Source organism: Sarcophilus harrisii, chromosome 3, assembly GCF_902635505.1.
Source record: "Sarcophilus harrisii chromosome 3, mSarHar1.11, whole genome shotgun sequence".
Lineage (NCBI taxonomy): Eukaryota > Metazoa > Chordata > Mammalia > Dasyuromorphia > Dasyuridae > Sarcophilus > Sarcophilus harrisii.
Window position 1 is genome coordinate 73,034,529 of NC_045428.1, and position 22,619 is coordinate 73,057,147.

General features: G+C 33.4%; 1 protein-coding gene across 6 annotated transcripts in view; it reads left to right on the plus strand.

The window, feature by feature from the left end:
• The window catches only part of KANSL1L (KAT8 regulatory NSL complex subunit 1 like), a 160,925-nt gene that overhangs the window by 66,178 nt on the left and 72,128 nt on the right, over positions 1–22,619 (plus strand). The window lies entirely within an intron of this gene.

A 22,619-nucleotide genomic window follows, 5' to 3' on the forward strand; every position in this document is an offset into this window, starting at 1 on the left:
AACTTAACCTCTGTGTGCCTCACTTCTATCATTTGTAAAATAAAGTTGTTGAATTCAGTGACTTCTAAACATACTTCCTTGATTAAATCTATGATCTTGTTATCAGACCTATTTTGTATTTTTCAATTTTCCCATATAGCTTTGTTCATACCACATCTTTTTCAAATTAGTATTAGAATCCATAAGTACATCACTACAGTTGTGATCTTGTTACTATAGGAAATACTAATCCTCTCAATTCTGATTGCATACTATCCATGCCTTCTTATTCTGTGAAGTTCTTATCTGTTTTCTGCTGTAGATCCTTCATACAACATTTATCTGGCCTCCAAGTGGCCCTTCTCTCTATATCTTTTTATTATTTTAGTATTCTAGTACAATACTTGATCTGTCTAAATGCTATTCTTCACTTTTACTATGTGACTTACCCATTTCCTTTTTAAAATTATTTCTTCATTTATATTTTTATACATCATCTTGTAAAAAGGATACCTTTTGAGACAATGAGAAGGAAAAGTTGTGTTGTTTTTCCAGACAAATAAAGAAATAAATAAATGATTAAATAGAGGGATAGACACTACAGGTGGACAGTGTGTTGGGAGCAGAATCAAACAGGAGAACAAATGATAGATTGGATCTTATTTCGCAAACTAAATGATACACATCTCCATTGACCTTTGGGACATCTGTAGTTTTGATTCCTTGGAAACTGGATAGTTCTAAGACTGTCTACATATCTTAGTCTTAGACTACATTATCATGAAAGAAGATCTTTGAGTTTAAAAGATGAGTTTTTATATTGGGAAGCAGTCTGACATTATTGAAATTATCTTTTAGTTTGTCAAATTCAATTTCCTTATCCACAAAATGGATATAATAATACTGTACATATTTTGTAAGAATTTTTTTGGTGAAAAATCAGAAAAAAAATTAAGATAAAATGATTTGAAAACCTTAAAGTACTATATGAGTGCTACCTATCAGTAATATTATGATAGATTTTAATGATATCTTTTGCTTTACATTGCCTAGATTTCCCCCAGCATCCTTCCCATCCCTCTCCAAGAGAGCCATTCCTTTTTTTTTTTTTTTAACAAAAAGGAAAAGAGGAAGAAAAGAAGAAAAAAAAATCAGCAGATCTGTCAGTATATCAAAAAAAAAAGTTGACAGTATTTGTAGTTTTTCTACATTTATTACTTCTGCTTTTTTATATAGGAGTAGTTTACATTTTAACTGTTTTTATTGTTTGCTACTGTTAATGATAGTGGTTATATAGTTTGTTTTTAACTATCTTCTTTGATTTGCTACAAAAGTAAAAATTGTGCCAAGGCCTTAACACCAACTAAACTAGCTATTAACTGAGCTATGAAAGAATAAGCCATGTTCTAATCAGTCAATCCAAAAATCTTTATTGAAGACGACTTGCCTCATGTGTCAGACATGATTCCAGGTGTTCTCATCTGCCTTCAAAGAATTTACATTGGAATAAGGAGATGATAATATGATCTAATGTAGCTATATGTTATGTATGTAAAAGATAATCTTGAATGGAAAGCAACCAGAAGCTGAGGGACCAGGAAAGGCCTTCTGCAAAAGGTGGAATTTGACTTGAGTTTTGCCCAGGGATTCTTTGAAATGGAGGTTAAGAGGCAGAAAATTCTAGGCATTGGTGATGAGATGCAGCCCTGTATACCCTAAACCATAGAATAAGTGAAAGGAGAGGGAGATGTATAAGATTATTGAAAACATAGGAAGGACTTGAGTTTTAAATGTTAAACAAATGATCATTGAGGTTATAGAGCAACACTGGAGTTTCGGAATAGGAAGATGACATAGTTGGAGTTGTGCTTTTTGTAAGTCAGTTGGGAACTATGTAGAGAATGAATTGGAGAAATGAGAGGTTTGGGGCAGGGATACTTGTTAGGAGGTTATTACTGTAGCCCAATTTAGAAATTATATGGGTCAGAAGTACAGCCATGACTATATGTGGGATGATAGAACAATTTGAGATATAGTGGGGAGATAGAAATAAAAAATTAGACACTTACTGAATATTTGGTATGAATCAAAATGAGATGTTGATGCTGAGTCCTAAATTGTAACCCTGACTGACTGGAAAGATGGGGCTGAGAACTCTTTTGGGAAGTTTTGAAAGAAGTATGAATTTCTGAGTCCTATATTGGACTCGATGTGCATAAAATCTTACTCTTTCTCTTGATCTGTGCATAAGATACTTACAGAACTTAATGTTTGAGGTGTCTGATAGACACTTGATGCAGCATTTTGGAGAACTATGTAAAGATAATTGTACCTTTGGGAACTGACAAGACCAAGTAAAAGAAAGGAAAAAAAAGATGGATCAAGATAGAATCTTGGGATAGAACTGCAGTTAGGGGTCATGACATAAATGAAGAACTATCAAAGAAGACTAAGAAGTAGATAGACAAATAGGAGGAGCGCTAAAAGATTCTGAGAGGATCCAAGAAGAGAAGGTGATTATCATTATCAAATGCTGCAAAGGGGTTAAGAAGAGGATTGAGAAGAAGCCATTAGATTCAACAGTCAATTAATTAATGTTTATTAAGCCTCCACTATATGCCAAACACTGCACTAAGTGCTTGGGATTAAAAAAAAAAAAGGCAAGGGACAGTCCTCAAGGATTTACAATCTAATGGAGGAAACAACATACAAACAAGTATATAGAGGATAAATAGTGAATTAAAAGAGAAAAGACACTGAGGTTAAGAGGGTTGAGGAAGGCTTTCCATAAAAGATGGAAATTTAATTGGGAATTCAACCCAGAAAGGTTAGTAGTCAGAATGAAGAAGTAAAAGTTGGAGAAGTCAGGAGTGGATGGGATCTGGGATACAAATACAGTGAGAGACTAGCCCTGATGAGGGCACTGGCCACCTTTTCTTAACAGATAATGCGGGATATCAGAGATAAGATGAGAAGAGAAAGTTTGTGGAGTACAGTCTAGATTTCTATTCTGAAAGAATAGATGAGATTTTTAGCTAGAAAGAGTGGTAGCTGGATTGGTTTGAAAGCCTTGAAAGAGATTTGGAACAGGTTTCATGGTAAGTGGTTCAGAAAATTAGAGAGGAATTAACTTCCTGCCAAGAAAGCCCAGTTGAGAGTAGATAATTTTGTATTTCTCATTTGTTTCTATAAAGATGCAAGCTTAGAAGACAACTAAAAAAGAAAGACGCACAAAGATGATTTTTTTCTAATTTCCAAAATAGTTGGTTTTAGATTTATGAGCTGATTCATATTGCCATTTCCTTAATATGTTATTAGGGGTTGTTGGGTAAAAAGCCTTGTGTTCCATGCCATGTCAAGAAATATAGAAGAAGTCTTTCTCCCCCCCTTCTCAGTACCAGTTCAACACTGGGTGAACCACCTGCTGCAGATTTATAGGAGGATAAAGATTGTTTACTTCTGGGTTTGACATTATATAAAGGGCAAGAGATCAAGAGAAAGAATAGGATTGGTGAGATCTGTGTAAAGATAATAATTGCACCTTTGGGAACAATTAAGATGCTAAAGGGCCTTGAGTTAAGGCCATATGAGGAACTGCTAAAAGAACTAAAGACATTTAACTTGGAGTAAAGAAGATTTAAGGAACTACATGGCAAATGACTTCAAATATTTTAAAGGCTATCAGATGTCTGACTCTAAAGATCAGAACCAGAAGAAATCCAGTTCAACACAATATACATTCATTGAGCGCCTGCTATGTTCTGGGGATACCATTAATAAAAGACAACTACTAAAATCCTTTCCAACTCTCAGCATTCTGTGTTTCTGATTCTGTTTTATGTTATATAGGTCCCAACATTAAAACAAAACAACATTACCAGCTACTAGGGAACATATTTATTTCCTGTATATTACTTTACTACATCTCAAAATATTATAGGGTTTGTTTAACATTCATAAAACTCTTTTGAGACATTCAAAGTATTATAGAAATGTAAATTATGACATTTTTCAGAAGTTAGAAAGGAGTGTTTATAATTTCAGGATTTTTCAATGCATAGAGGTAAAATCAATCTAATTATAATTCTAACTTTAGACCATTAATTAAGTTTCTCTTTGTTATCCAATTTTTTGATTCCTGAAATAATGTAAGTTTTAAGGTTGATAAATAAGGTTAGGGTTTAGGGTTGGTTTGTTTTTTTATTAATATTATCATTATTGTACTATGAGTATGTGAAATTGAATAATTGATTTTGGTTTAAAGAGCAATGTGAAATTCTTTTAATACATCTTCAGAATTTTTATAATTATTGGACAGATCATACTCTTTAATATCAGTGAACCTCTTTTTATAACTTTGAGGTTGCAGAATTAATTGAAGCAATGTTTTATTTCTGGCACCTTATTGAATTGTAAAATGTTTTTATCCCCCTTTTATTTTTCCTTGTAATTGCATTCATTCTAGGTTATAAATTTCTGTCAGATTATAAGCTTCTCAAGAGTAAGGACTGTGTTTAATTTTATTTTATAAAACCCCTAGCAAAGTGTCATTCTTACTTGATTGTAGTTGAGAATGCAATATTCTTTTATTTTTCTTTAATTATCAGAACACAGGATATGTTACTTTTTGAAGAAATATTTACTCAGAGAACACTTATAAATGATTCTGTGGGTAAATGGACTAAGGAAGAAAGAGAGAAGCCCTGAAAAAAAAAGGAGGACAATTAAAATGATCACAGTCAAACACTTTTACAAAGGTGAATTTGATAGTTTAATACCCAAGTGATTTTGTCCATCATAAACCTGTGAGTATGTTTAATTAAAAATGCAAGACTGACTACTCACATTTGTGAAAGAAATTAGCCATAGTAAAATCAAGATTTTATAGGAAAGTTAAATTTATATATTGTAATTTGATATCAACCTTATCATCTTTAAACTGGAAAACAATTATCTTATCTTGGTCATATTAGAGATAAATAGTACAGCATGATGAGACAGTAAGATGACTGGGTATTTTTTTTTTTTTAATTTTTTTATTTAATAGCATTTTATTTACAGGATATATACATAGGTAACTTTACAGCATTAACAATTGCCAAACCTCTTGTTCCAATTTTTCACCTCTTACCCCCCCACCCCCTCCCCTAAATGTCAGGATGACCAGTAGATGTTAAAATATATTAAAATATAACTTAGATACACAATAAGTATACATGACCAAAACATTATTTTGCTGTACAAAAAGAATCAGACTCTGAATTATTGTACAATTAGCTTGTGAAGGAAATCAAAAATGCAGGTGTGCATAACTATAGGGATTGGGAATTCAATGTAATGGTTTTTAGTCATCTCCCAGAGTTCTTTTTCTGGGTATAGCTAGTTCAGTTCATTACTGCTCCATTAGAAATGATTTGGTTGATCTCGTTGCTGAGGATGGCCTGATCCATCAGAACTGGTCATCATCTAGTATTGTTGTAGAGGTATATAATGATCTCCTGGTCCTGCTCATTTCACTCAGCATCAGTTCGTGTAAGTCTCTCCAGGCCTTTCTGAAATCATCCTGTTGGTCATTTCTTACAGAACAGTAATATTCCATAATTTTCATATACCACAATTTATTCAGCCATTCTCCAACTGATGGACATCCATTCTGACTGGGTATTTTGTAATGCCTATTTTCTATCCAATCTGTAATTTTGTAATTTTACAAATTGTAATTTTAAGTTAGCTGCTAAAATAAGTGTTTTTCCTTATAAAAACATTTTTCATTATATTATGAGTCTCTCTATATATGACAAGGAAGAGAGGAATTATTAAAATGGAGGACTAATTTCAGCATTCTTTGGATTTAAATATTTGTCTTAATAAATAAAATATGTCATGCAAAGCAGACAGATGATCCTGTCTAAATATATACATTTATTTGTGTGTGTATATATTCAGGTGAAATGTCATGATATAGATTTGTTGAGACACTGAAGAAAAACAAAGTAAAAAGCAAACACAATGAACAAATAAGTAGTGAAATAAAATAAGGAGGAAGAATGATTTTTTTTTTTTTTTTTTTTTTTTTGCTGAGGCAATTGAGTTTAAGTAACTTGCATAGGGTCACACAGCTAGGAAATGTTAAGAATCTTAGACCAAATTTGAACTCGGGTCCTCCTGACTTCAGGGCTGGTGTTCTATCCACTGCACCACCTAGCTGCCCCTCTTGTAAAATTTGCAAGAAATTTAGCAGTGATTTTAAATCCAATTTACTTGCATCTCATAGTATCACTTCCCTGATGTCATGGTCCTCTTTGAGAATGAAAGACAGACAACAACAACAATGTCCTCATAAATATTTTCATAATCATTTCACATATCTAAATTTTTTAGAAGATTCGATTAGGTTGACAAAGTTTGTAGTGCCCTCACCCAAATTTATCGCTAATGTTTTCACCTTATCTAATCGCTTCATAATCACTTAAAATGCATTACAAAGTATGATACCTTTTATTTATGCATTTTTTTAAAGAGGAAATTTGTACAAAATATGCAAAAATAAAGAAGATAACCAAAGCACATGCAATTGATTTAGAACTGTGAACTATTTGTTGTTGCTTTTGTTTTGTTTTTTTTTTTGAAGCAATCAGGATTAAGTGGCTAACCAGGGTCACATGGCTATGAAATGTCTGATGCATATTTGAAGTTAGGTCTTCCTGATTCCAGAGTTGGTGCTCTACTGCACCACCAAGCTACTCTTTGCAATTTGGTGTTTTATTTTTTGTTTTTCCTAGAACTTAGTCATTGTCCTTTCAGACCAAACCTGTAAAGGCAAGAAACAAGTCCTGTAGAGGACAATCTGTTGTAATTTTAAGCTAGATACTAAACTAATTGTTACTCTTTGTAAAAGGATTGATGAGGTGGAGAAAGGTTAAAATGGAGTGGTTTTTAGTATACTTTGAATTAAACTATTCCTTTTTACAAATCATGTACAAAGCATTCAGATGATCTTGTCCAAATATGTACATTTGGATATGCCTATCCAACTCTGTGCCAAATCTGTATGTCAATATAAGTGCTTATTTCTTTAAAATAGATCTTAGTAGTTATACCACTAGACATTTTCTTGGACCAGACCTTGATTTCATTTATATGATGAATACTTGATGAGGAGCCTTCTTTTACAAAAGTAGAGTGTCATGTGTCCCTCACTTATAATATAAGAGAATTGCTTGAAGTCATAAAGTCAGTATGTCTGAGATATGTCTTCCTGAATCAAATTTTTCCCCCTAAGATAGGCTTCTTTCTTTCTTTCTTTCTTTCTTCGGCTTTTTTTTTTTTTTTTTTTTTTTTTTGCTGAGGCAATTGGGATTAAGTGATTTGCCCAAGGTCACACAGCTAGGAAATGTTAAGTGTCTGAGGTCAGATTTGAACTCAGGTACTCCTGACTTCAGGGTTGGTGCTCTATCCACCTAGCTGCTCTAATAAGATAGGTTTCTTGAAGCATCCTATTTTTCATTTATCTTGGCAATTTCGGGGGGTAGATATTCTTCCATTTCATTTAGTTTGTAAATCTTATTGGCATATAATTGGGCAAAAAAGCTTCTAATAAATAACTTTAGTTTCATCTTCATTGGTTGTATATTCATCCTCTTCATTTTTGATACTGGTAATTTAGCTTCCTTTTTTAATCCAAATTTAAAAAAAATGTTTTAACTTTTTTTTTTTTCCTATAAAACCAGGTCTAATTTTATTTGTTAGGTTTTTTTCTTTTAATTTTATTAAGCTCTTTTTTTGATTTCCAGGATTTCTGTTTTGATATTTGAGGATTTTTAATGTATCCTTTCTGTAGTTTTTTAAATTGCACACCCAATTTACTGATCTTTTTTTTTAATTGATATAATGCTTATAGATATAAAATTTTCCCTATTGCTTTGGCTGTATCTAACAGATTTCCATATATTGCCTCATTATTGTCATTATCTTTAATGAAATATTAATGGTTTCTGTGATTTGTCATTTAACCTATCCATTCTTTAGCATTAGGTTATTTAATTTCCAATTAATTTTAAGTCTGTTTCTCAGACTCTCAGTGGAGTATTAATATTTATTGCATTATTGTCTGAAATGGGTGCATTTAATGTTTTTTTCTGCATTTGTTTGTGATATTTAAATATTCTAATATGTGATCAGTTTTTATAACTACCATATACAGATGAGAAAAAACTATGCTCCTGTCTATCCACATTCACTTTTCTCCATAGGTGTGTTACGTTGTAACATTTATCATCTTAGCTTCTTTCTTATTTATTTTATAGTTATATTTATCTAGTTTTGAGAAGGATAAATTAAAGTTCCCCACTAGAATAGTTTTATTTTGTATTTCCTCTGGTAATTCATTTAAGTTTTCCTTTAAGAAATTTGGATGCTTTGCTAGTTGATATATATATATAGATATATATATATATATATATGTTTAAAACTGAAATTACCTCATTGTCTATGGTATCTGTGAGCAAAATGTTTTTTAACTTTACTTTTTTACTTTTTTTAAATTTTATTTTGTTGTTGCTTGATGTATTATGAAATCACCAGCTTCTACTTACCCAATTCTTATAATAAGAAATTATTTTCTTCAGTGAGGTTTTGTACATCTTTCTTTTTGAACAAATATGCTTTTTAAGTTATTTTCTTCAATTTTCTTTATTTTGTACCTTTTTCAAGCTATTGATTCTCTTTTCATAATTTTCTTTAATTATTTGCACTTTCCCCTCCTCATTTTTTCCTCTAACATTTATTTATTTTTTAAAAATCTCTTTATTTACCTTTTCTAGAAATGTTTGGTTTATGTCCAACCTGTATTTGTTTTTGAGACTTTGCTTGTAGGTTTTCTTCTAATTTTGTGTCTAGACCTTCCCTGTCATCATAGTAGCTTTTTGTGCTCAGGTTCTTGTTTTTCATTTTTGAGATTATCTGTTTGTTTTTTTCATTTATTTTTATTCCCCCTCCATCCCACTTAATAGTCTTTTTTTTTCAATTACATGTAAATAGTTTTCAGCATTCATTTTTTTTTAATAATTATAACTTTTTATTGACAGAATCCATGCCTGGATAATTTTTTACAGCATTATCCCTTGCACTCACTTTTGTTCCAACTTTTCCCCTCCCTCCCTCCATCCCTTCCCCCAGATGGCAAATAGTCCTTTACATGTTAAATATGTCACAGTATATCCTAGGTACAATATATGTGTGCAGAACCGAATGGTTCTCTTGTTGCACAGGAAGAATTAAATTCAGAAGATAAAAATAGACTTTTTCATTCTGCTGTATCCTCAATTGATTCTTGGGGGTATAACTTTTGAGGACTTCCAAGGTAATATGTTAAGGACCATGCCTAAGCCTGTAAAGGGTTAAAGGGAATTGTACCAGTAAGGGGCAGGTTGGTTCTCCAGAAAACCCCTACATCTGTGAATCATGACACACTTGAAGGAATTGCAAATCAGCCTTTACTGATGTTGCTTGTGAATTGGGAATGAAATAAATCAGAGGGAAGAGAAGAGGTCAGAGAATGCAACAGTCTCCTTGTATCATTATCATCTTCTCACATGAAAGGGATGAGATTAGATTCAGGGAACCAAAATGGGGTCAGGGAGTTAAATGATGAGGTTAGTGGCAGGATTGGGGTTCAGGGAATCAAATGAAGAGGTTTGGCTCCCCTAAACCCCTTGGGATTCGGCAGATGAATAGGGAGTTTTGGGAACCCCCTTCTGGTGGCACAAAGGTTCTTCATAAAAGAATTTATGAACTCTCAAAAAGCTAGACTGATTAAAAAAAAAAAGGTTATCATAGGTATTGGGAAGTCAGCCTTTACTATGCATGAATAGGAAGGCTGATCCACTTAGTGACAAGGTCCCAGCAGAGAAGTAAAGTTTCTAATAGAGAAATCCCAATGGAGATATAAAGTCTTAGGTGAGGATAGAAAGAGGATAACGCTGAAAGGCAATATCATTCCAATGTGCAGAGGTTTCGTTGGCATAGGATAGCATGGCATGGCATGTTAAGTCCTCTGTGAGAAAGGATTTAAAATAGGCTCTTTTAATAGCCTTAGCTATAAGCCGAGGGCAGTTCCCAGTGGGGGGCTGGTGGGTAGAGTTTGAGCTGGAATTGAATAGAATTGAATGAGGCTCTTTAATTCAATAGGGTTGGAATTCTCCAGCTCAGGACTCAACTAGCTCTACCTAGATAACAGAATGAAGCGATTTATCTTGTTTTCCTCAGGTGGGATCCCACAGACCCCCAGGTTCAAGGAGAATCTCTCCTTCAAGGAGTTTCTTGAACTCCTTGATTCTTGGGGGTATAACTTTTGAGGACTTCCAAGGTAATGTGTTAAGGACCATGCCTAAGCCTGCAAAGGGTTAAAGGGAATTGTTTAATCTTTAACAGGTTTTAAACCTGTTAAAGAGAGTTTTGGGGTCCCTCCATCAAAAGGATCTATTATGCTGGTCAGAATTAGATCCCCAGAAGCCACTAGCAGGTAGCTCCCGTAACAAATGGCACCCAATGTGGGGCTCAAGAAACGAAAAAGCAGCAGCAGCACTGGAGAGCTGTTTGTGAATAGGATCCTCCCAGATTTCCTAGATAACCTGTAGGGAAGAAAAGGGAAAAAAGACCGGGTAAGACTTTTTCAGTTGGGGTAATTAAAATGAACTAACATATCAAAAGGGCCAAGCCAGAAGATTTAGGAGAGACTTATGAAAAATCCCTACTTTGACTACAATCCTACTTCTCCATTTGTCAGAAAGTTTATCTCCATGATGAACTATTATGTTATTAGAACCGTATAGTATTACATCTCACAAGATTAAACACTGCTATAGCATTTCACCCTCAAACTAGCCAAAGGAATAGGAGTGCAAAGACTTTGATAGTGCTGTTTGCATTCCTTAACATGCCGACTCAGATAATAGCCTTTTCACAATATTGGACAAACTTACTGACCATGCTGTTGGGGGGGGAAATAATCATGTTCCCATAAAACAAAAAATGGGGAATTATTTGTTTTGGGCACCAACTGCTAGTGACTGCTGGGGATCTAATTCTGACCAGTAGAATAGATCCTTTCATGTGAGTAAATGTTAATGCAAGGAGACTGAGAAGAAATTGCATTTTCTGACCTCTCTCCTCTTCCCTCTTGCCTCTGATTTATTTCATTTCCAATTCACAAGCAATATTTGCATCAGTAAAGGCTGATTTGCAATTCCTTCAAGTGTGTCATGATTCAAAGCTGTGGGGCTTTCCTGAGAACCCACCCACCTCTTAATGGTACAGTCCCTTTTAGTCTTTTACAGGATTTCTGGGTTTCACACTTAAGCATCATCCTTTAACAATAATGTGATCCAGGAAGAGATCTGGTCACAGCTCTCTTGGTCTGCATTTTGGTTCTTAAAATCCTTTGCAATTGCAAGCATAGTTGTTCCTCTCCACCCTGGAACTGGGACCAGGAACTAGGATCCTTCCTCATTTTCTGCCACTATAACCCTTACTACCTTGTGACTGAAAATTCTCTTCTCCTACCTAGATCTGCATCCTGGAATTGGGACTCTCTGTGGGTTGGTGAGAGCTCCCAGCATTGCTGTTGCAGTTACTACCTCCAAGACTCACAGTTAATATTGTCATTGGACTGTGTTCATAGCTAGCCATAACTTTAGGACCACAAGCCTCTCCTTATGGCTTCCTATGTTGTCCTGGTCTGAAAAAATGTTTCACTTTGACTTTTTAGTTGCTTACACTTATTGAGAATTTGAATTGGTGCATTATTTTGAAGTTGTTTAGAGGAAAATACAGTTTGGCTTAAAGGCTCCCTCTGCTCCACTATTTCGGCTCTGCTTCCAAAATATGTACTTTGAAAGAGTGAAATTATGAGAAGAGAAATTTGAATAGGGATTAGTCAACATGCATTTATTAGGCAGTTACTATAGTTACACTCCATAAAGTAATGAGCTGTTCCATATAAGTGCTTTTTCCCTTTAAATTCCTCATATTTTAAATGCCAAACTTTTTAATATTAATTTTTCTTAAATGCAGTTTATCCATTTCTTATTTTTTATATTGAATATAATTTAACCTTTTTTTTGATGACTAGAATGTAATACACTAATTCCCTCAAAGGCTATTTAGATAAGACAAAATAGCCCCACATCGTTTGTATTCAATAGTACAAATAGCCACGCTTTTTTCATTGCTTTTGTTTTTTAAGATTGTTCTGTTTTTCTCCCTGATAAGTTAATATTTTTTGCTGTGTTGAAATTCTGTCTAAAATAAGACACATTCTCTTGCTTATCATCATTCTCTCCTTGTCAGCTTGACTACTTCCCTCCTGCTTATAATCATGTTGTTGTGTCCCTCATCTTCAAAAATCTATCCCTTGATCTCTCAGTTCCTGCTAATAATCCTTGTTTCAAATTTCTTCTGTCCCTTGTGGCTAAACTATTTGAGAAGACTACCTACAATAGGTACTTTCACATTTTCTCTTCTCATTCCCATCTACAGTCGGCTTGGACCTCATTCGACTAAAATTGCTCCCTCCAAAGTTACCAATGACCAAGTCTTCATTGCAAAAACTAATAGCCTTTCTCAGTCCTCATCCTTCTTGGCTTTGTTGCAGATTTTGACACTTGTTGATTATACTCACTCCTGAGGATTTTGAGATACCACTTTTTTCTGGTTTTCCTCTTGCCTATCTGATTACTCCTTAGTCTCCTTCTAAGAGTGTTGCAAAGAAATCTGTTTTAGGCCCTTTTCTCTTCTCCCTCTGTGCTAGTTCACTTGGGAATCTTATGAACTCCCATTACATTAGTTATCATCGCTATACTGATGATTCTCAAATCTGCTTATTCTTCCTTAACCTCTCTGATCTCCAGGCTTACCTCTCTGACTGACTTTCAGGCATTGAACTCAGTGTCTATTAAATGTCTTATACTATTGTCTAAAATTTTGAACTTATTATTTTTACTCCAACTACTACCTCCTCCAACCTTTCTTGGATAATACCAGTTTTCCTGTCCTTTAGCCTCCCAATCTAAGTGTCACTCTTGACTCTTCATATTTAAGCTGTTTTCAAGGCCTGTTGATTTCATTTTTGCCACATTTTTAAATATAGTCTCCCACCACTCTGGTCCCTTTTTTCCTGATTTCCCTCACTGTTTCCAAATCCTGACTAGACTCCCATGTTCTAAAGGAAATCTTTCCTAATTTTTTTTAATTTTAATATATGCTTTCTGTTAACTATTTCCCATTTACCCTATCCATAGGCAGCCAAGGACAGTAGAATTATTTTTTTTTTAAAAATTTGTTTTGTGATATATATATATATATGTATATATGCAAACATATACATAATCTGAGGTTCTCACTGCTTTCAAAAGTAAATGTACTTGGTCATAGTTTTTTTTTTTTTTTTTTTTTTTTTTTTAATCAAACCATTAGTATTCTTTTTGGTTGATCTTGGGTTTTTTTTTTTTTTTTTTTTCTTATGTGATAGAGGCACCAGAAAACTGCCAAAAAAAATTTTTATTTAGAATAATCCTAGCATCAGGGTTTAAATGTAAGTACTTGAGGACATTAAATTTTGTAGTAAAAAAAAAATGATTATACAACTTAATTTTGAATAAGGTTTAATGTGTCATAAATCTCAGCTAAACTTTCACTTATTTTCATTAAAAGAATATATTTTATTTTGTTTAGTGTTTTTATAATTATACATGTGCTTGTATTTAAACAAATCATTGTTGATTGTTTTACATTCTGTGTTTTTCAAGCACAGAGATATGATAATAAGCTAATGTAAAAAAGATTAAGCATGATAATCTAATATGCTATTTCAGTTTTATGAGGAAATTATGATTCTTATATTAAAAAAATTTAAAAATTGAATTTTAAGTTAAAATTTGAAGCACTGAATATGGGTTCTTAAGACAATATAGACATTCTTTGATCATCCTTAAGTCTGTTTTCTATCTCTTGTTTAGCTTCTTTGGACTCTTATTGTAGATTAAAGAAGTGGGAGGGGCTTGGGAAGGTAGAATTTCCTTTCTATGTGGATTAGTGAGTTTATCTGCCAAATCAGTCTAATTGAAAAGAATACAATTTGTATATTGAATGTAACCAAAATCCATGAATTTTATTCTTTAAAAAATGACATTAATTTCCCTTTTCTTTGAGAGCAAGCATTCTCATGATTTAAAAAAAAAAAGTTTAATAACATAGAAGAGATTTAAAAGTGAGCGAATTATTTAATTTTGTAATTAAAAATTAGAAGAAATATATTTTACTAATCTGCAAATAAAATTAAATATGCTACTTCACTACAATAATTTGTCAAGTCATCTTAGGAATTGTAAAATATTGCAAATAATATGTTACCTCCTTGTCAGGTGATAAACAGTCTTGGCCATCTAACCCATACATAAACATGGAATCTTTATATTTAAACATATATCTTATAACTGTAGATATAGAATATTGATCTAGAGGCCAGGATATAGTGGGTGGAAATGCTGGGTTTTTTTTCACTTGGGAAGAGTTGAAGAGTTTAAATCTTCCCTCTGGCACCATCCTTGTTTTTTGACCATAAGCAAGTCATTGAGTCTCTCAGAACTTCCATTTTCTGGCCTGTAATATTAAGATAATACCTATGAGAAATAATCTTCTTTAGGGGCTTCTGAGATTTGGGTGAAAAAAAAGCATTTATCTAATGCTTCCTATGTGCAAAAGTGCTAGGATATGGATAGAAGAATAAGTCACCTGTTCTCAAGGAGCTCATGTTCTGATGAAGGAAAAACATTTCAGACAAAGGTGAAGTATAAAAGCTTATCAGCAAAGCAGACAGTCATTAATTTTGTTTAATGTTGTACTCATTTCTAATGTTGAGGCTTTTGATACTGTCAAGAGCTTTGGTGCCCCAGCTTTTCTTCTCATGCTCTTTAGTAGCCATGATTGTGGAGGAAGCCGGGCTGCACCCCTGTTGAAGCAGTTGCTAGGTCTCCTCTCCAGCATGGCTTCAGGGGCTGGGCTAGAAGTAGGCCCTGTTTTAGGAAGAGTGCTGTTATTCCAAGATCTGGGTTCGTAGGTCTAGGAAACAGTGATTTGATTTGGTTTGACATCTGCTGCCACATGTCTGCTTTGCTGCTTCAGCTAGGTTGAATTGCCAGCCTTATAGGTAGAAGTTAGTTGGCAATTGAGAAGAATTTTTGGCACCTTCTCCATGGTGTTGTACCTCTGAATGATGGCTACAGAGACTTTGCTGCATGCTGAGTTAGAAGTCTGGGGTATCCCTATTGCTAGGTCTTGTACTAATCTACTCTTAAATGGCAGTCAGTCACTAGTTAGTTTTGGAGATATCAGGGATAGCAAGTTCATTTTCCTTAGTAGTTCATCCCTTCCTTGATAGTTGCAGGAGCTACCTTGGGAGTTAGTGCTGCTGCCATGGCTCTTGGTCTTATTTCTGTTGTCATCTAAAGTAAAGTGGTTGACAAGGTGGCATGGTACTTTCATGTGCCTGGCACATGTCACCTCTTGCTTCAGGAGATCATATATGCAAAGTGCTTTTCAAAATTTAAAGCTTTATAACAATGTTAGTCATCATTATTGTTATCTTTATTATCTTGTTTCTGAAGTTTTATTTTTTTTAAGTTCAACATCTTAAATGACATGACTAGAGTAATTTGTTTTTGTCTTTTGTGTTCATGGTGATCAGACTGTTTTATGTAGTAATAGATTAGGAGAATTCATTAAATAGGTAAAAATTCCATCAAGGATTGTAGAAATAAGAACTTATATCAATCTACTTTTGTAACATTGTGAAAAATTGTGAAATAGTATATATGAAAACTTTTTTACCTCTTAAGATATGACTCATCAACTTTTTATAATTAGGCTATTTTACCAAATTTAATTAAAAATCAAGAGTTTAAAATGAGTTTTGTGTGAATTCTGACTTGCTGTATACTTTAAAGTATTTTAGCATATTTTTGGTCTTTGCTTTCATACATCTTAATTTTTTGTTAGTGAACCTTTAATTTTCATATAAACAAGCAGTTTAGTGATTGAAAATTCTTCCCACTTACTTGAACTCAAAATAGTGTAAAATGCCATTTTATAAAAAATATTTTGTATTTTCTTTGCTATATAAATATGATAATAAGTATTTTCTCTTAGGAAGTCACAACTTTTATGACCTAAGGTCTTCATCAATAAAACAAGAAAAATGAGTTAGATAATCGAAGATAAAGATAGGTTTTGCCCATTTTTAAAAACATAGCATTATAAAAGCATATTGTTTTCTTTTTTAAAATTCTGCTTAGTATATTTTATATTATATACATTTTAATAAGAGACTTGATTTTAAGCACAGTGTATTGGATAGAAAGTCAAGAGTTAAGCAAACCTAGGTTTTAATTCTTGCTTCTGCCACATAATAACTCTGTCATTCTGGGCAATCCCTTAATTTCTCAGTTTCCCAACAAACTCTATAAGTTGAAAAGAGAAGGTACTGTGCTACACTAATAGAGAAATTTTGTTACCAGGAGCTCCCTGCGCCAGTGAAATTAGAGATCCAAGCCCCTTCAAATCCAAAATGACTCTTGTAACTTTCTGGAAAAACTGGGAATTAAGGTTTTATTTTTTAATTTTTCTTAACATGACTAGATGAAGACTCAAAATGCTAAATTAAAAGTATGACTTGAATCAATAGTAGATTTTAAAAGATAATCTTTTTTTGTAAATAGTGTTTTGTTTTTTCCAATTACATGTAAATTTCATTTTCTATATTCATTTTTTTTTAATTTTGAATTTCAGATTATTCTCCCTCTCACTTTCTTCCCTCCTCCCCAAGATGGCAAGCAAGGTTATACATGTGCAAGCATGGAAACATATTGCAGAATAAAAGGAGAAGCCACAAAAAACTAGAGGTCAAAATATTATGTTTTGATCTGTATTCAGATTCCATAATTCTTTCTCTGGATATGGATAGCATTTTTCATCATTAGTCTTATGGAATTGTCTTGGATTGTATTGCTGAGAAGACCTAAGTTAATCATAGCTGATCATTGTGTAGTGCTACTGTTACTGTGTACAATGTTCTCTTGTTTCTGCTCACTTCATCCAGGATCAATTCATGAAAGTCTTTCTGAAATCCACCTGTTCATCATCTCTAATAGCACAATAGTATTCCATTACATTCATATACTACAACTTGTTCAGCCAAATTGACCATGTAGGTCCTTTTCCCTTTTATGATCTTTTTTGTAACATAGACCTAATAGTGATATTACTGGATCAAAGTTTATACACAGTTTGATTGCCCTCTGGGCATAATTCCAAATTGCTCTTCAGAATAATTTGATCAGTTCACAACTTCCAACAATGCTTTATCCAAATTTTCCCACACAAAAGATAATGTACTTATAAGTATTCCTATATATTTAATATACATAAGTATAAAATACTTTTGGAAATTTTTTGGAAATTGGACAAACTGCCTATTTTTTTCAGCCCCAAAGACAGCCACTTGTCAGTCATACATTGCCTCAACTTCTCATACTGATTACACTGGATTCTGATGATAATTTAGAGATATGTTTGTATGTAAATTAATCGTAACTCTTGACTATTGACTACATATCCACTTACTTCATTCCCACACTTATATTTTCATCAAATTATATCTATTAAGAGTTATAATGTGTCAGTAGTAAAAGAAAACACAAACCAGTATCTGAACATTAACTGCACATATATCAGACTACAGCTTTCAGTCAGTTCTGCTCTAATCCCCTCCCCTTTTTTCTGCATATCACTCTTCCCCACCTTTCATCCTTTTTCATCCACATCCAAGTAGCAAGAAAGACAAAAATCCAGTTCAGTTTTGGTGGTACCTCCTAACTTCAGAAAGTTGAACAAATGCATTTTACTACACAAAGAAATGTAGTTTCTGCACTATTGAAAGAAAAAACCATTGGCTATTTGGATTTTTCTCCCAGATTCTGCATCAGCAGGTATCAGTTTCCATCTCTGTATTTCAAGGTTTTTTGCATCCATGATGTACTTTGGTTAGTTCAGTTACCCCTTCAGTCTTACAATAAAGTTTGTTTAGTTTCCCCTAAAGGAAGTGGTTCTGCCTGATTATTAAAGCTGAGATAAAGAGAAGTAGCTGAAGCAGTGGCTTCAGTCCCTAGAATGTTCCATTCCCCTCCCCCCCCCATTTTCCATTTCAGTGTTTAATCTCCTGCAGGGAGACAAACCAATCCAGTGTTTACTTTGCAACAGATTAAGTAATATGTAGCACAAAAGAATTACCAAAACTCCCCCAAACCCCCAAAATGCTGCATGGAATCTGAGTTTAAAGGGATTTCTGGCCATTTGTTCAACCATATCTGGCATCTAGGTGGAAGGGTGGATGGAGTATGGGGCGGATGGAGTATGGGGTTAAGAAGATTCATCTTCCCAAGTTCAAATCCAGCTTCAAACACTTTCTAGATGTATAACTCTAGGCAAGTCACTTGACCTTCTTTGCTTCTGTTTCTCACCTGTTGGAGAAGGAAATGGCAAACCATTCTAGTATCTTTCCCAAGAAAACCCCAAATGGAATTACAGCAACTTGGATGTGATTGAAACATCTCAACAGCCACAGATGCCTGAACAGGAATCTCCTCTTCAACATAACCAAAACAAGTAGTCATCCAGCACTAAGCACAATACTCCAAATTGGTTCTTCCTACTTTTTACTCTATCTTTTAGATGCCATCAAGTTCAGGCTGATTTGAGGCTTTTTCAAACTATCATGAGTAAAATTATGCAAGTGCAAAATTTAACAAAGGTAGATGGAGGACACATTCTCTCCAAGCAAGATAAGATTTTATTAACAGGATGTGAACCTGCCAATAAGAATGGGTTAGTGGCTCTTCATCAGTTTTAACCCAAGAGATCCCAATTTATGAGTTAGAACAAAGGAACAGAGAAAAATAGGTGACATCATGGAACTAAAAACAATATAATTGACTACATAGCTGAGGCATGGGGAACAATATGATTCACGGAAAATTGGAAATGAAGTGCCACTTTTCTCCTGTGACTAAGAAGTTTTAGTCATTTGAGTCTACTTGCAAGGTTAAAAGACAGTGATTTTTTTGGATAGTAAGTGAGACATACTTAAAGGGCAGCTTGGTGTGGTGTAAAGATACTGGTATATTGTGTGGTGTGGTGTAAAAGATCCACCTCCCTGATATCCATTCACATTCGCCCAGGACATTAGAATTCCTTGAGAATAGAACAGCGATAGCAGGAGAGCTTGACTTCTGAATCTAAGTCATTATAAATAAGTTGAATTTCTTCACTAAGTCTGGAGATTGAACCTTGACTTAGGTAGTTACGAAACAAAAAAATTGTAAATAGGATTAATAAAAGTGATACAAAATCAAATCAATCTTTTCAAAACTCATTTATGCAGTACTCTTCATTTATACAAATAATCTTTGGTTTCATGTATGCTCTCAAAAAATGAAGATTTCAGCACATTCATGCCTATCCATCCTAGGCAATTCTTAAGATTCTTATCTCAGTTTCTCATAAACATTCTACTAATGTGTTGTGGGCCTTATTAGATTTTCCATTGATATTGTGAAGATGCTAATGGATCATTCATGATGTCTACCCTCCATGTAACCAGCCCATCTACTTTTTTGCTTATACATTTCTTTGATCACTTTCTACATACATCCTTTCTCCTTTGTGTTTCCTTATTTGTAAGTAAAGCACATTATAAACTCACTTCTTGTACCCACTTTTTCTTTGCACTTTGGGAGATCCTCAATTTCAAGTGTTTTGAAACTGTAGTACTTTATGATCTACAACCATACAACACTAGAAGACTATTGCTATTCAAAAAAAGAGACTTTGTTTTAGGGAGAAATTTGATATCACTAGAATTATTTTGTAGCTCTTCAAAAGACAACCCAACTTCCTTTCCTCCTAATATTCAGTTCTGGACTCAACTGATCTATCATCCATCCATCCATCCATCCATCTATCCATCCATTTGTCTGTCTGTCTATTATCTTTGTATCCCAATATTTAGCACAAATCCAGGCATATAGTAGGCACTTAATAATAATTTACACACGCAGATAAGTTCCTTAGGTTATCAGTTTAACTGCATTCTCTACCAACTTAATGTTTCTTGTGCAGATAGTGAGTCAAAACTCTTGTTGAGTGTTTATGGATCTCATCAGAGATTGGTAGAATTTGGTTACTATAATAGTCTCTGCTAAGAGGAATTATTAGAGACCTCCATCATCTATAGACAATTCATTCCTCTTTGACTTGAACTTTGTGAGCACATATTTTTCCTTATCCCTTGATATTAATGATCAGAGAGTTGTTGAACAAGATTATTTCTGTTGCTTTATCTTTCACAGAATCTTATGTAATTTTTTTATGTCCATGAGATGCATTTTGTTGAACGAGAACATAAAAGGCAATGTTTTGCTTTACTGAATCAAATAATCTAATCATAACAAATAAGCACAGTACAATTTATATCTCTATTTTTTCTATTGTGTTATGGTAAAGATGTTGTTTACTCTATAGTAGCACTAGAAAGAACATTTTTATTCCTTTTTGTTACCTAATCAAAGATGCTTTAGTAGTATGCATATTCTCAGAAAAATATAAAAATGGTAAAGACATTTTGATCAGTTATTATAATCTCCTAGTTGCATATTCTCAGAAAAATATAAAGATGGCAAAGACATTTTGATCAGTTATTATATTCTCCTAGTCTCCTTTTAAAAAATGGTTTTTAAGATGCATGTTTTCTTTATCTTCCTTTCTTCCCCTCCTGAATATTCTTTGACAATTGATGCTTCTCAGATTGTATCATCTTTGACATAAATCTCTTCTGTACTTGCTTTCACCTTGATTTTTTTCCATTTTTATTTTCTTCCATGCCATTTTTCTTTCCTATAAAATGCTTTTCTGGGCTCATGATATTAAAAGTGCAATTTTGGTTTCACTTGATACTAAAGAATTTATGCTACTAATTTTTGAATATCTTTTTATTGTTTGCCTATTTCTTAGTGTTTTTTCAATTTCATTCTTAAGTGCCTTCAGAATGACTTTGCTTAGTAGAGTCTTGAAGTTTCATTTTCTCTTTATTGTTTGTTACTGACTTATGAGGTAGTCATGATCTTCCATCATCTCTTTAAAATTCTACACATATTTTATTATAAAGTGGTGCTGCTTCTTGTCTTTCATACCTCTTCTTGATAATTAAAGGAAGGATCTACTGAATAAGGCAGTTTGGGGCTCTTTTGGCCTTCTTGTTAAGGCAATTGATCAGTTAGTTTCTATGTGTAACTGCTGTCATTTGAATTGATGTCCTTTCCTCCAGGCATTGAGGTGGTTCAGTGCTAAAGCACTGGGCCCGGAATCAGGAAGATACCATTCAAAATGTGGCCTCACACACTTAACTGGCTATGTGGTCCTGGGCAAGTCGCTTAACCTCTTATTTCCTTAATCTACTGAAGAAGGAATTGACAAACCACTTCAGTTTCCTTGCCAAGAAAACCCCAGGGGGGGCATTCTGGTCCATGGGGTTAGAAAGAGTCAGATATCTAATTTAAACAACAACCTTTCCAGTTTTTGATAATCATTAACATACTTAAAATAATTGAACTTGTGATTGTTTTAATTACATACCATATTTTTCTCATTTTTATTCTATCTTTGAATAATTTTTTTTTAAATTTTTGCTCTTTCATAGTGGTGTTTTGAATGTATATAAACAGCTAATTGAGCAACTTATTAGCTCAGTAAGGAGTAATTTTCTGTCTAATAAAAAAAATGATCAATTTAATTTTATTTTTGATGATACATAAAACATTTATTAATTACTTCTTATTTGGAAGGCAATGAACTTAAGTGCTGGAGATACAAGGTAAACCAGACAATCCCTGTCTTCAAGGAACTTAACATTCTAGTAGGAGATGGAAAAGCTGGGAGGGCTGGGAGAATTGGCCATTCTCAAATAAGTCCAAAGAGTAGAGTTGTATGTAAAGTGGACCCTTTATTGAAATAGTGTTATGGGAAAAGATTCCATTTCAGGAGAGTGGGGCTTTACTATTCAAATGCTTCCTATGTTGAATACCTTTCCATTATTTTCTCAAAGAAAACGTTCCTAATGTTTAAATATGAAATTTCTGTGGAGGGTAAAAGGCTTTGACTTCTTAGAAAATTCTTCTTATAGTTTCTTTACCTCTGTATTCTTGTCAATGAATGTTGGCTCATAAGTTTACATTTGTTTTCATATGACCTTTTCGCAAAAATGAATACACTGCAATACAAGATAACCAGATTCCTCATAAAATAATAATTCAATGTGGTCTTTCAGAAAGTGGTAAAATAAACTCCACCTTTATTTTTTTCCAAAGAAAAGCTCCTACAAGTCTTCCTATTTTAGCTATAACTTCTTTTTCTGTCTTCTGAATTTACTTAGAGTGAGAATGTTAAGACTGATATAGTTCTAATCCTCTAATAATTTTAAACTTCCTAGTCACTATATAGGAAGCTCTAGTTTAGAGTACAAACAGCTAAGTAAA